Genomic DNA, 14,783 nt, shown 5'->3' with positions numbered 1-14,783 from the left:
TAAGTTGCTGATGTGTATAAGTGCGCACAGGGATATACTGTACAGAACTGGATCAAAACTAGTCATATGTTAGTGAACTATAACTTTGTAGTCTTATTAGTGGGTTTTAGTGCTTCAAAGTAATAATTTGTAACTTGCTAGCCAAAGTTGCTCATGCAATTGAAAATAAAAAACCAGGGAAACTTTAATATTGCAATACATGTAAAAACAGAAGGACAAAGCTTTGATAAATTAAGACTTTACCATGTAGTAAAAGATACAGTGAAATAATTTCGGTTTCTCAGGTATGGCTGCTGAGCAACTGATAGACTTATTTCCCTAATGACTTTAAAAAGTAAGATGACTTTAAAAAGTCAATAGGAATTGGCTTAATAAAGATTGGATTTGACTTCGGCATATTAAATATTGAGTCAGATAGTCAAATGAAAAATCCAAGTTTTTAAAATATTGGAGGTGGGATTCAATTCACAATAGGTATTTGCTTTAGGATAAGCTTGATTATTTTCCAAGTTTTGTACTTTGTTTAGAAATGTTTGTTCATACCATAATGGCCTAAAAGTACATGGCTGGTACCACATGAGATGTCCAAAGGTATTCAAGATGACTGAAGTGCAAATAGGCTCCTGCACGTAGGCAGCTTATTCCTGTCTTTGGTATCCATGAATTCTAACTGGAGCTATACATGCACATGGGTACCTTAATTTTATTCTTCAGCCGGATTTGGCTGGGATGGTTTGATTTGTATTTTCTTTTTAGATTTTTTGCAGATAAAACATTCATGCTCTCTACCAAGGTTAAAAATGTGTCTTTACTTCTGGAGGAGTCACTGTGGCACAGAAAATAGAGGAATTATTCTTCACTACTCACAAAATTCGTTTAAGCATCTGATGAAAGACAAACAGACAAGACAGATTTGGGGCATATTATCATACATTTTGATTACTGGTAATAATTTTGGAATTCTGCTCTTCCCTAAAAATACAAACTCATCACTCTAAAGGGAAAATACCTCATATCTGTTCGGAAATACTGTTGGAACGTGCTGGCTTTCATTAAATTGCCTTTGCATTCTTAGGATTTTTTATACTATGTTAACGTTTCTGGAATGAAATGCTTCGTTTTTCTGTGTTTGATTTTTTTCATCCTTCTAATTGTTCTTTGTGTTTATATTATAAATATAAAAAGACTTAAACCATAGTTTTTGATCTACGTGTTTTGTTTCAATTCTAACTCAATTGATTTTGGAAAATAACATATAGAAAATCTTGAATCCTTTTTAAACCCAAATCTGAAATAAAAGGCCTAGTCTTAAGTTTTCCATTCAAATCAGACAAGTTATTTCAGTGACTAGAAAGATGAATTTACCCTATATGTACTTAGTATACCCTAAGGTATGCAACTTGTGATTTGGGTATGCCCTCTGAGCATTATCTACTGAAGGTCTTTCAATATTATTCCTTTCATAATTCTCTAGCGTGTGTTACTTGCCTTATCTGAAGTATGGGAGGGTACAATACCAAAACTGTACCACAGATGCCATGAATATGGTTTAGTTTGTTTTACCTTCAGAACTCTATGAAATCCATGGCTTGCAATAGTATCTTGGCATTGTTAATGTTGGTGCTTTTGGAAGATCATGAGTTCCTATTATCATTTTCTTATTACTTCTGAAATTGTTTCAATATATCTGTTCTGGATCTCTTCTGGTGTCCTGTGCCTGTTACTTATAAAGACAGAACTTCACTTACCTCACTGAAATAATCAAATAGACTGAATCAAGGGGCTAGCAAAATAGTTTATATACACTGAACAGGGTTTATTTTAGATGCAACACCATACTATAGTAATTTCTACTTTTCTTTCTTGTGTTACAGTTACTAACTGATGATTTAAGCATCAGGAGATTAACTGAATTAGCCTAGGTCATTCAGAGATGGTGTTTCTGCTATGAGTGCAGTAATGGATAAAAAGTTCTAGCCAACTACAAGTTTTAAATAAAGTATATTGTGCAGAAAGTTATTTAAAAAAAAAAAAAAAAAAACAAAACAAAAACAAAAACAGAACAGCCTTTACCACTGGGGGGGGGGAGGCAAAACTTTCCAGGAGTTGCACCTCCTGACACTGACATCTTAAATGTATAAGGTCATTAATAAAGGTTTCTAGCATTTGTTTAGATGTCTTAGGCTATGCCACCTGGCTGTCAGTGTTCCAGGAGTTCATGGGTCTCCTCCTGATTCTTTATCATGTTTTCCACTAGATGGATAGAGCCATTTCAACTGACATTAAACTCCTATGTTTAAAGTTATAAATGGTTCTTATGTTTTTTAATGTCCTGCTTTTTACATTTAGGCATATAATTTCATAGCAAAATCTGCAGCCATAGTGTCTCTAAATCTGCTATGAAATACATAAGTGACTTTGTCCTCCTGTGATCTTAACTTGAGGAAATGTTTCCAAAATCACAATGGCAAGCCAAGACAAATCAGGTAATTTAATTCTCTTCCAAGTCAAAAGATAATGCTATAATTGGACTGCTCTTCCCATTCATGGGATTAAACACCTCAGAGCCTCATCTCTTACCACAGTTTGGTCTTCTGCCAAAAGGTATTTAATTACAAACAAGGCTGGTAAGATCCAGAGACGTAAAATAATCCCAGACTGGAATTTCCATCTCCCAAGTACAATTTTCTGATGTCCTCCAAATTCATTTTCACAACAATCTCATCTAGGAATAAAGAAAAGTAATGATTAAAATGTGGTACTGTATCCAAATCCAAGTATTGCCAAAGCTCAGAAATACTGGTATTTGGAACTCTGTTTTGGACTTGTCTCTTTATTAGCTTTGTTACCACCCTGTTCTGGAAGGAAGTGTTTTTTGAAGCTCGTATAGTGGGGGTGTCTGTAGCTGGATAGACACATAATGAATCCAATTAATTGCTAGTAGTGGGGTGATAATATACCTCCATTCCAATCCCTCCATCTTCTTATTTGCTTTTCACCCAGACAGGTCCCGCACCTGCTCTTTTCTGCTGAGGCCCTTCCCTTGCATTTTCTCTGAACTGTAGAGCTTGACAACTCTGTATATGACATGCTAAAATGAAAAGTTTTATTACATGTCTAGGTGGTCTTGGAAAAAGGTGACAGAAATCCACAGAATTGATGGTGAGATGTTAAAGGCTTGCGCACACTACCCTTTATCATACACTGTATCATACCTATTTTCAAAAACCATTGTAACAAATTTGCCACATATTTCATTAGCCACTGCCTAGACGACAGGAGAAAAACTTGCATCCCCACATAATTTTCAGGTAGAGTTCTGTTATTTTGTGAGAAGGAAAAGTAAATTAAGTCTTGTCATGCTAGCAGCATTTTGGCTTCTAAGGAGATGATTAGTGCACTAAGTTCAAAAATGTCATGAGTTTATTCCTGATTAATTAGTGATATTTGTCAGCACTAATACTTCTGCAGCAAACGGCCTCATATCTCAGGAACATCATGCAAACAAGACTGCACAGCACTTTTTCTGTGTAAATTCTACTAAATGTACAAATATGAAGATTATCTGCTTTCCTCCAAAAACATAGTTTTGGCAAAGCAGCTTAATACTTATAAGCTCTCCAAGTTTCCTTATCCTCAGTGTAGCTATGACCATTTACTAAGAATATGCATCTTTATTTACATGTCTGTATATGTATATATAATGTATCCTATGCAGCAATTCTAACAATGTTCAATACATATCAGATTGTTTTTGTTTTTCCAGTTAATCAGGATAAAATTTTAAATATACTTTCTGATACTTCCTATGCTGCATCATCTGAAACTTGTTAGTCTTGTATTTGAGATGCTTTCTGAGAAAACAGATCTGACATGGTAGAAAATTCCTGTTTTATTACTAACTGAATGTAAGCTACTTGTGAATAATTAGTGTGGCAGAGATGGCTAACTCTGATTTGAGAAAAGGATAAAAATGAAGATTCTCAGGGTTTTTTATGACACTTTACATTTTTTTCAGTGACAGTGTGTGTGGGAAGGATGGTATTGTTTAACTAAAATGTCCAAATTAACATGTAGTTAGTTTGCAGTAATACTAGATATGTTCTGATTTCACCTTCAGGATTCAAGTAGTCAAACTTGACTGCAAAACTCAAAAAATTAACATTTTTTGAATATAAAACAAGACTGGTGATTTAAAATGTGGCCCCAAACGTAATTTTATTAGTTTCCTCTTCTCCTCTCCTGGGCTAAAATAAAAAATCTGGATTCCTCCAGCTCTACAGTTAGTTGTGTAATAACATTGCCCTTCTGAGAATCTTTTCTGGCTGTATGATTTCAAGATAGAACACCTGAAGATTCACTGGCCATATCAGTCTGGAGTAACAAACTTCACTCAATCCAAGAGAGAACATCTCTCAGTCAACGAGTTGTGTTGAAGATACCACACACAGTTTCACTGAGTCCTTACGCCTTCCAAACATCCTGCAGCACCCTGGGAGCCGGCATTGCTTTGGACCTAGATGACGCACCCTGTGTATCTCAGGTGTATGCTTGGGCTTGGTTTGGAGGAAGAAGCAGGGAGCCTTAGTTGAGAGCAGAGCAAGCATGCCTTTCTGTTTATATGTTGACATGAAATTCTTTATTTCTACTGCCTTGGATAAGTCTGCTCCCATAAGGTTCTTGTTTCAGGGTCCTGAATGTTCCCAAAAACTATTGCCCTATAGTATTTGTTCTCTTCAGAAATCCTTGGCTATTCTCTGATGAATCTGGCTGATGAGAGTTGTATATTCATTGAGTTCTTCAGCTGCCCCTTGTCTAGAATTGTTCTACCTTCCTTAAACTAAAAGCTTACTTTGCCCTGCACTTGCCTGAAGTATTCTAACAACAGGCAAGTTTAATTGAAAATAGCTACTGTTAAAGCTTTGATATATTTCTAGAGTACCCAGAAAGTTACCTGACTTTGGTCTGTATAGATTGAGTTTTGGAAGTTTTCCAGATTTATAAGCTAGTCCCTACTGAATACAACCTGTTTTAGCAAAAATAAATTCATGCACACTTGAAAAATAATTTGGTGCTGACTTGTTTCTAATTTTCTTCTACTGGTATTAATTTTCTGAACATTTAAATGTCCAGGAACTGTTTTGCTGACATTCGTCTGCTCAAGCTGGAGAATATTAAGACTCATCAGCTAAAATGTTCCTACCATAATGTAACTGGAAATGCAATATTGTTTCCAACAGCTCTTTATCAGAACCACAAGCAGGGAAAAAAAAAAAAAACTGGGCAAGAATCTGAAAATACCTATCACATCCAGGACAGTGCATGCTTAGGCAGCTACTTTATGTGAGTGTGATCACAGAAAATTAAATTCAGCACATAATGTCCCAGTTTGTTCATAGGTGAATTATTCTTTCAATTTTATACGCATAATGTTTCAAGTCTACCAATATAACTTATGGTATATGTTCTGGTTTTAATTTACCTAAACAAAAGTTCAGTTTCACAAACATCAAAGATAATGAAAATGCCCTTTTAATTAGTGTGTTAGGATATACATGTTTATTCCACATGAACTTCCTTTATTTGTCAACCTAACACATGAGAAATGACCCCTCCTGTGCTGTTCCTGCTTAATGTCAAAGCTGTAGGGAAAAATGTTTATAACATTAGCTGCATTCTTTCACTGGGGGCTGGCAATTAACGTTGTGTCTGGAATCAGAAAACTTCAACATGTCTTTCATTACTACCTGTCTGGGTGGCAAGGAGGAAATGAAAAGAAGTTTTCTATTCTTGTCACATCTAGTTGCAGGATTTACTAGAAGCGGACCTTGTTCCAGTTATATGGAGTAAGATTATACCAAAGCTGCTGATCTGTTTTCAGAAGAATTGTTACAATCCTTGAGAGAAATAGCTGGGAGTAATAGAATTTTAACAGAAATGAATCTGTTACTAGCCGGGAAAAAATTGCTACAGCCAGATAGACCTGAGGTGCCATGCTTGCAATTTCAAGCATGGTATATGAAATTATGACTAAGAAGAGGGAAAATACATTGAAAGAAAGTTCTTCTAATCCAAAATTTAAACTCCCTGTGATTTACCCCATCTTACTCTTCTGCAGATAGTTCCCATCAAGTGGTTATTAGACCAGGCAATGAACCTCTCTTTCAAGTCACTTCACGCTCAGGCCTCACTCTAGCTCAACTAATCCAAGCAATGAGATAGAAGTTAGATATTTCACGCTTCCCTGCTACAGCTTTGCAGAAAGCATTTTACCTTCTGGGACCAGTCCTGAAAACTGAGGCACTGTGAAAACTAAAATAAAGCTCCAGCAGCTTTTGCTTGGGTTCATAACACTCAAGATTATCATATAAATATTAAATTGCTTGATTCTTGACATTAGTATCTTTTATCTGTCTTTGGATCAAAGAAGACTGTTGTCCAAAACTGTTACCAAAACAAACATTCTGTATTGGTTAGACTGATTGTTTTGTCTTGATCAGCAAAGGAAAAAGTAATTTCCATCAGAAAATAAAGTACCTTCAAGTTTTGCACTGGTAGATGTGGCTTATTGCTTGTTAAAAATTTGCCACTGATCTAAAAGAGATGTCTCTGCTGTGATAACAGGATCTATTAGTTTGCCTATGGAAGGTCAAGAGATGGTTTATCCATCAAAATGTTTTCAGTTTCAGACTAGTGCTTGTTAAATATTTTTTTCTGCATATAATCCCTCAAACCACAATACTACTTATTGTTTCCAAATAATGGACCTCAATTATGCTGTATGGTAAAAAGTCAAAAAGGACGTGGGGGTCCTGGTGGATGACAGGTTGGCCATGAGCCAGCAGTGTGCTCTCGAGGCCAAGAGGGCCAATGGGATCCTGGCGTGCATTAAAAGGAGTGTGGCCAGCAGGTCAAGGGAGGTGATCCTCCCCCTCTACTCTGCCCTGGTCAGTCCTCACCTGGAGTACTGTGTCCAGTTCTGGGCTCCCCGGTACAAAAAAGACAGGGATTTCCTGGAAAGAGTCCAGCGGAGGGCCACAAAGATGATACGGGGCCTGGAGCATCTTCCCTATGAAGAAAGGCTGAGAGACCTGGGTCTGTTCAGCCTGGAGAAAAGAAGACTGAGAGGGGATCAATGTGTATAAATACCTGAGGTGTGGGAGACAGAGGGATTTGGCCAATCTCTTTTCAGTGGTTTGTGGGGATAGGACAAGGGGTAATGGCCACAAGATAGAGCACAGGAAATTCCGCACCAACATGCAAAAGAACTTCACAGTGAGGGTGATGGAGCACTGGAACAGGCTGCCCAGGGAGGTTGTGGAGTCACCTTCTCTGGAGATATTCGAGGCCCATCTGGATGCCTACCTGGGCAGCCTGCTCTAAGGAACCTGCTTTGGCAGGGGGTTTGGGCCCGATGATCTTTTGAGGTCCCTTCCAACCCCTTCAATTCTGTGATTCTGTGAAATACAAGTTATCCTCTGTGCTCTCAAAAAATGGATGTAAGACATTTCCACAAATGCACCAGTTTATTGGCTTTATATAGAACAAAGCAGGCAAAGAAGGAAGGTGTGGGCTAAATCCCAAACCACAGGTGAGTTCACTGTGATGAGTATAGAAATTTCTAGTCAGCAGCCTGGGAGTCACTATGACTGATGTGCCCACAAAGACATAAAAATGTAAAGCTAGGAGGATCGTCTCAAGTCCTTGTGCCAGACTGGATGTGCTATCCTAGTCTGTGCATACCAGACGCAGTATAAACTAAGTTATATTAATAAACTTGGCAGGACCTTTCCGTCTGATAGATACAGTTGAGGGGTACAGACTGAGGACAGTCTTAGGCCTGCACAGTGCCAAGCAGTGCCTCAGGACAAAATCCAGTGTTGGCACAGATGAGCAAAGGCTAACACGTTAGAACGATAGAAGCACTGATGAAAAACAATGTGAAATCAGCTCATGGTTGGAGATGTGCCCATAACAATATATCCCAGAGTGTTTGTATATTTTAATTTGTAAGCAGTCTGTCCAATACTGTCGCTATGTGTGTTCAGAAGGGGTCTACTCCCTCTCCTGTGATTCATCTAACGTTGTACCTTACATGTCATTGAACTGGTATCACTAAGAACAAGTAATTTCACATCCCAGGGAAATTAACAGTCTTTACATGAAGAAAGACAAGCCATAGGAATCCAGGAAACTTTACTAGTTTTCAGGGAGAAACTCAGATTTTGGCAGAATTCAAGATGAAATCAATAACATGTGGCTGGTGTTCACAGAAGCTCTCATGATTCCAGAACCCTTGAACATTTAAAATTTCAGAAATGCCAGTAATCCCTGCAATATTGAACACCTTCGTATTAAGGATTCTGATTTAAAAAAAAAAATTCTATATCTTGTGTTAGCAGGCATGCTTAGGTTCACCAAATCCTGAAAAAAAAAAATAACTGCAAGTGTAATAGTTAAACTTACATGTATTCCAAATGTATATGCAATACAAATATTCAAGAGGGGAGAGAAGAAAATATTTCTGAGCCTGTAAGTAGTCTCAACTGCTGTGATGCTGATAAAATGTCCACATCCTGATGAGTGGACATCAGCTATGTAAACAGATGTTCTGGAAGAGAAAAGGAAGTGATGAATAGCTGACTTATTTTTGTCACAGTTTTGCTCAAACTGACAGTTATGGGTTTAAAGAGTGGTTGCCATGGCCAGCAAATCCAGCCAGGCTTTTAAGTGCATCTAAATCCAATAGATACTCTCAACTTTACACTTTTGCCCTAGAGATGATTAACGGTCAATAGTTATTTTGAGTTATTTGAGGCTAATCAGGAATGCATGCACAGACGTTGAAAGATTGAATTTATACCTCTGGAATAGATTCAGGTGCGTTTAAAAATATGCTCTTATTAAAATTATTATTTACAATGGCTTTAAGACTGTGGCAAATCTCACTTTCTAAAAGAGATTTAACTGTTTCTTGACTTTCAGTGGACAAAGCAGAAGTATCCTGCTGAGGGACAAAACAGCATGGTCATTATACACTCTATCAATACTCTACTTTTCTACAACTATGTTGTAATGAAATAAAGTATTGTGTATAAATATACAAAACAACTTTGGTTGTTTGCCAAAGTTAGGTTTTATTTTAGTTTGAAAACACATTTTCTTTTTCCTTTTAAAATGCCTGCTTTTGGAAATATATAGGCAAATCATGTTGCTAGCACTGTAGCTCTAAAAAATTAAGAAATATACTAAGCTGTATGGTAGGCAGACCTTAAAAATACTCCAGGAGAAGCACCTTCTGCAAATTGAAATGCCCTGTTTGTAAGCTGCTCAGAGTTTTGGACCTTGATGGAACAAGGTGGCTGCATCTTTTTGTTTAACTAAAGGAGTACCAAGTAAGCAGTTGCGATCCTACATGGTGCATTCATTCTGCCACACAATGCCCATCAGGAGAGTATTTAAATGGCTTAAAGTCTTGGGGAGGGCGAGGGGCAGACAAAGCCCAAGCTGCATTTCAAACCTGAATGCTGAAAACTTTGTCAGTGTTTTAAAATTAAGTTTTATCTATTCATATGTTAAGACTTAGGGAGATGAATTAGGACAGCTGAGAAACTGATTACAGCGTCTTGCTGCATTTTTTCTTTTTGCTGTTCACGTAGCCAAGATGACACGGCCCCTGCTGAAATACTTCTATCTCGTGATACACGTATAAAAAACGAATAGATAAGATGGTTGATCTTGTGCCTTTCTTGTTCTGCCACACGCTTTTTCTTCAAACCACATGTCATTAATAGAGCTAATGGGATTTTGGCATGGACCCAAAGGGGTGGTAGGAGAGAGGGGGTAGGGGGGGATGGATGGGAGTGCGATGAACTACTGAGAGAAGCACTGCTGCCTTTCTTTGCACTAAAGCGATGTCAGGTTTATCAGGCTTCTCTTTAGTCCTTCCTGACAGGACTGGAGGCACTTCTCTATACATGTATGTGTCTCATACATTCATGAGCCTCTTTGACACTCTTGCATCTTTTGTTAAGAGCTGAAAATGCAGATCATTGCTCTACCCTTCCCTCAGCTGCCATATGGCATTGTGGAAAGGGGCCCACAAAGGAAGGAGAGGAAAGTGGAAAAAAAAAAGGGGGGGGAGAAATGAAACTACCACCAGATGAAATTGATTTATTTTTACCATTAGGGGGTAGGGGGTGGAAGCCTCTTGCAATATAAAACCTTCTTGCAGAGCAAGCAAACAGGCTGCCTGCATGACAGCCCTGGTATATGTTAAAAATAACATGGCTTGAAAATAGAAGCACCATTGTTATGTGCAACTACTGTAACAAATTTATATGAAATGGAATTCATCATCTAAAGTGAAACAACTGCCAAGGCTGCCAGCTTTTCTATTTTTCCCTGTTGTCTGTGAGAGGTAAAAACCATGAAACCCCAAATGCTGCATAGGTGCAACTGTTTGGCATCACTGTATATTTTTCTGAAATCTCTCAAAATAGCTTTGGTGTAGTCTGCATTTTTGTGGAGCTAAACCTTTCCTAAAGTAAGCAGCAATTAGAGCACTTTATATAATTGCTTTAAAAACAAACCAAAAAAAATGTGTTTGAGAAAAAGAAACTTGCCATGTCAATTCTTTGGTTATTTTTATGAGTCCATGCTTTATGAAACACTAAATAAATTCTTCAGATGAAATGCTACGTGGCATATGCTATGTATTAGCTAAACTAAATATTCTTACTTACCACACCAGGTTTACATTCCCTGTTGATATAAATAAGCTCAGTCAGGGTTTAAGTGACTTCCACTTTCTTATGGTAGTGTGGAAAAGGTTAAAAACATGAAACTTTAATGAATTTATTTCCTCATTTTCCTCTATCTTTAATTTTAACGTGCCATTCAGTGAAGAGGTAGCTTTAAAGATTTGCATTGTGTACAGGAAGATCTGTCTGTTTTGTAAGGTTTGCTGTCAGGATTCTGTTCAAGAAGGTATACAGTCTTCATAATGTTATTTATAATACTCTAGTCATTCACTGAAGAAGAGCCATACTGTGACTAGCAGGGAATAGTCCATACCTTGATAACTATGTGTGGTAAGTATTCATCAGCTTCTGTTACCAATCTGAAAGTAGTTCAGATAAAAACAGAGTCCATTTATTAACAAAAGAACAAAAGCTATGGCAAATTTTAATCATAAAAATAATCTACTACTACTAACATTTACAATTCTTTATGCACCATTAATAAACAATAACTAGAAAAAAAACTATTGATGAGGAGTACAGACAAAATTGTATTTGATGTTTTTTATGCCTTTAGGAATTAAAGAGGAAACAACACAATCAATGTTGAACATAGGTTTATAATGTTCTGTATGGGAAGACCATACATGGCACTAGCTCTAAACAACCAGTTTTGATTCCATTAAAATTTTCTTTTGTCAGCTTTCTTCAGGAAAAACAAAGCTGCCATCTTCAAGGGTGAACCACATGAGACCAGGAGAGAATTTTCTGAGCATCTTCATCCAGAATGCAGAATTCACTTCTAAATGAATGGCTGTAAGTACGGTTACAGATTTTACTGTTTTCAAAACAAAATGTAAAGCTCATGTCTTCAGTTTAACCTTCAGTTTAATATCACAATAAAAGCAACAATGAAAAGTAAAGAGAATGAAATCATGTCCCACCAACTGTTTTGGGGAAAGAAGAGAGCAAACTGAATCCTGTCTGACTATCCATAGTATGGAAACTATAATTTGTAGAATACTGACGGATGACTTACTTGTGTCGTTGATCCTTAGAACCAATTCCCCAAATGCTTTTAAGTGGCTCCCTAGTCCTAAACCCCTCCCACTACTGGTCCTTTGTTTTTAGATGTTAAATGTCCTCAAGTTCCATTGCTCTCTCATTCTTAAAACTCCTGGGAGGACTTGCACAACTCAGGAATTCAGGGTGAAGTGTAAGATATTCTGCCTATCTGAAGACCACACGTGGATTGGAATCAAACATTAATTTTTAGGGGTCTATTAAAGCTTTTACTTCCCATCTGCAGAAAAAATGCTGCAATCAAATTTATTTTAGACTAAACAAAAGTGATGAGCAGCCAAAATATTCCATTGGGCACATACAATCAACACGTTGGACTGGCAAGAAAATATAACATGATTATGGCTGTTTGTTTAAAGCATTCTAGATGAGGGGAAAGGTATAGGTTTTTTTTGGATATCAGACTATCTTGCTTGGATGGCTTGTTTTTTGCATTAATCGGCAGAAGAAACACATAACTTACTTTCCTCTTCCTCCTCAGTGCAAAACCTGCTCTCAAAAGAGTGTCCTAGACATTCACGCTCCAGTTAATTATTTCTTTTATGCAAAGTGTTACAGTCTCAGCAAGAGGAATTGAGCATGCTTCCTCAATGCAATTATAGCTGTTCCTTGGAGGTGTGAGTTTGAGTTTTGCTATGGAGAAGAGACTATTGTATATGGAGCTCTTGACCCCACTGGAATGCTTTAACAAATGAATAAAACAAAAGTGGATGTAAATGTAGGAACAGGAAAAACACCACCGCTACAGTTTCTAGCTGTGATATTTTAAGGAGAACAACAACTGTTTTTAAAACAAACACAAACATAAACATTTAATGCCACCGTCTATAAAGAGAGATACCTTTCCAATTCCATCCATGTGCTTTTTCCTTTCTAAGAATATCACAATTTATGTCCATTTTAGTGAGTTGATGGGTTGATGTGGAACTTCAATATGTACTCTAATAAATAGACCTCAAAGTATAGATAATCTCTGAATAGATAAAATGTATAGGTTATGTGGAACTATTTAGGCTTATTCCATTCAAGGAAAACTAAAGAGTTTCAGAAGGAGTTAACAAACCAAGATCTAGTTTGTAAAGTCATTGCTTATAAATGTTAGACAATGTGCATGTGAAGGATTAATTTGAAATCCTAATACATGTAGCTGGGACTTAGAAAGATGGATCCAGGCATTATTGTGTCTGGTTTATTGTAAATCTGTCTGGTGCACAGTAATGGGAAAAAAGTATGTGTGTGTATATTGAGGGGGGATGAGAGTAGACCACAGTTAGATGAATAAACTTTCAGACTGATCCTGCATGGATGGAGAATGTGAACCAGCAATGTCCTGAGTAGAGGTGACTGCTTTGATTGATTTATTTGTTTATAAATGGTTCATGCACTAGTTTGAATGTAGGGTGACCAATTTATCTTAATTCCTCACTTCTCCTTTATATTCATTATTCTCATATTTTATTATTTGTATTTTTATTTATTTATATAAAGTCAAGATAGAAAGCACTTTGGAAGCGGAGATCTAGTGGAGCCACAGCAGTATTTTTCACTAGAAGTTAGTTGCTTGTGTTTACCCACTGCACTATTTTCACTAGGTGTTAGCAGGGAATCTATTGCTGTGTACCTGTAGAGGAGGGAAAACGGTCTTGATGTCGCTTAAGCAAATGGTCAAAGATTTGCAAATGCCCACCATTTTAGATGTAGTTGTAGGAATTCTGTGTTGCAAACTGAGTCCCTAGAAATCAGATTGACTTCTAAGAGTGCTATGAAAGATTAGTTCTGAAGAAGCTTATATATTCGGATGTGCATTATGATGTATATTTTGCAGTTTGAATATCTTATATTTCTTAGGTTGAAAGAGAAAGAAAAATTTCCTGAACTTTCCCTCTTACAGGCCCAGAATTTGACAGGGGGTTGTGTCTGGGGAGGTGGCATGTCCGGCCTGCTGACAGGTTATCCATCAGTATCAGCAAGCAGGAATGTGATTTGACCTTCACTTCTCATTCAACTGTCACATCAGAAGATTAACCAGAAATGGACCGATCATCTGAGGCATGTTTCTGAATTAGACTCAACTTTATCTCCCTTTTCTCCTTCACTGACAGTGCGATTTGTGGTCATAACAGAAGCCTGTTTTAAAAGTTTAGTCTTTTTAGTCTTTTGAGAATTCTGAAGTTTAACGGTCCTGGAAAATTTAAATGAATGGAGGATGGGAATAGATCTTGTACCAACTAAACCTCTGGGAGGTATAAGGTCAAAAAGAAATAGGCAAAATGTAAGAACTCCTCCTTTTATGATCTGTGCCTCACAGTGGAAGGTTTTGAAAATGACAGGAAGTAAAGACATGGAGCAATAAAGGGAATGAATGCTTGAAAAAAAATGAGGATTTTATTACATTAAAAAAAAGGTCACACAATTTTTCTCCCTATAAACCAATAATCAAACCTTAAAATTGGGTGAAAGACTCTACCGTTCGAGTCAAGATACTTTGTTGCTGACAGTAGTACGCTTCGGTATGTTTTCCCTCTCTCCCCTGTGCCAGTTGCTAGGAATAGACATTCCAGCTGAACTAGTGGGTTGCACAAGGAAACTGCAGTAAGAATAATATCCTTACATCATTTATATGTAAACGTTAGCCATGAAATCTCTTGCCTTCATGTTACTGTCTTTTCACAGCATGTGTGAAATTATTGGCATATATATATATTTTTATCTCTGCTCATAGAATGTATCTGACTGAGATTGTACCATATTCATTTGTGTTTGTTGTATTTTCTATGTAAAGGATATTACTAAAAATATTGATGGTAATTTCATGAGATAAGAAGAGTGAATTCATAGCCCAGTCATGTAGGTGTTCAAACGTTTGGAGTTCAAAAAACTTTGATAATAGTATTTAGAAAAATTATGAAAGTCTATCAAGAACTGTTAATGCTGACTACAAATCAGACTTAAGTCCAC

The 14,783-nt window shown here is 37.0% G+C and overlaps 1 long non-coding RNA gene across 3 annotated transcripts in view; it reads left to right on the top strand.

Moving 5' to 3' along the window:
* LOC125184113 (uncharacterized) overlaps positions 1-14,783 on the top strand; it is a 301,133-nt gene that overhangs the window by 20,570 nt on the left and 265,780 nt on the right. For all 3 annotated transcript variants that reach the window (XR_010831122.1, XR_010831125.1, XR_010831124.1), the window contains exon 2: positions 11,445-11,558. This is a non-coding gene — a long non-coding RNA (uncharacterized lncRNA). The remainder of the gene's footprint in view (positions 1-11,444; positions 11,559-14,783) is intronic.

The sequence above is a fragment of the Anser cygnoides genome, chromosome 4 (genome assembly GCF_040182565.1).
Source record: "Anser cygnoides isolate HZ-2024a breed goose chromosome 4, Taihu_goose_T2T_genome, whole genome shotgun sequence".
Classification (NCBI taxonomy): Eukaryota; Metazoa; Chordata; class Aves; order Anseriformes; family Anatidae; genus Anser; species Anser cygnoides.
The sequence above is the reverse complement of the archived record's forward strand: the minus strand, read 5'-3'. Positions and strand labels throughout refer to the sequence as shown.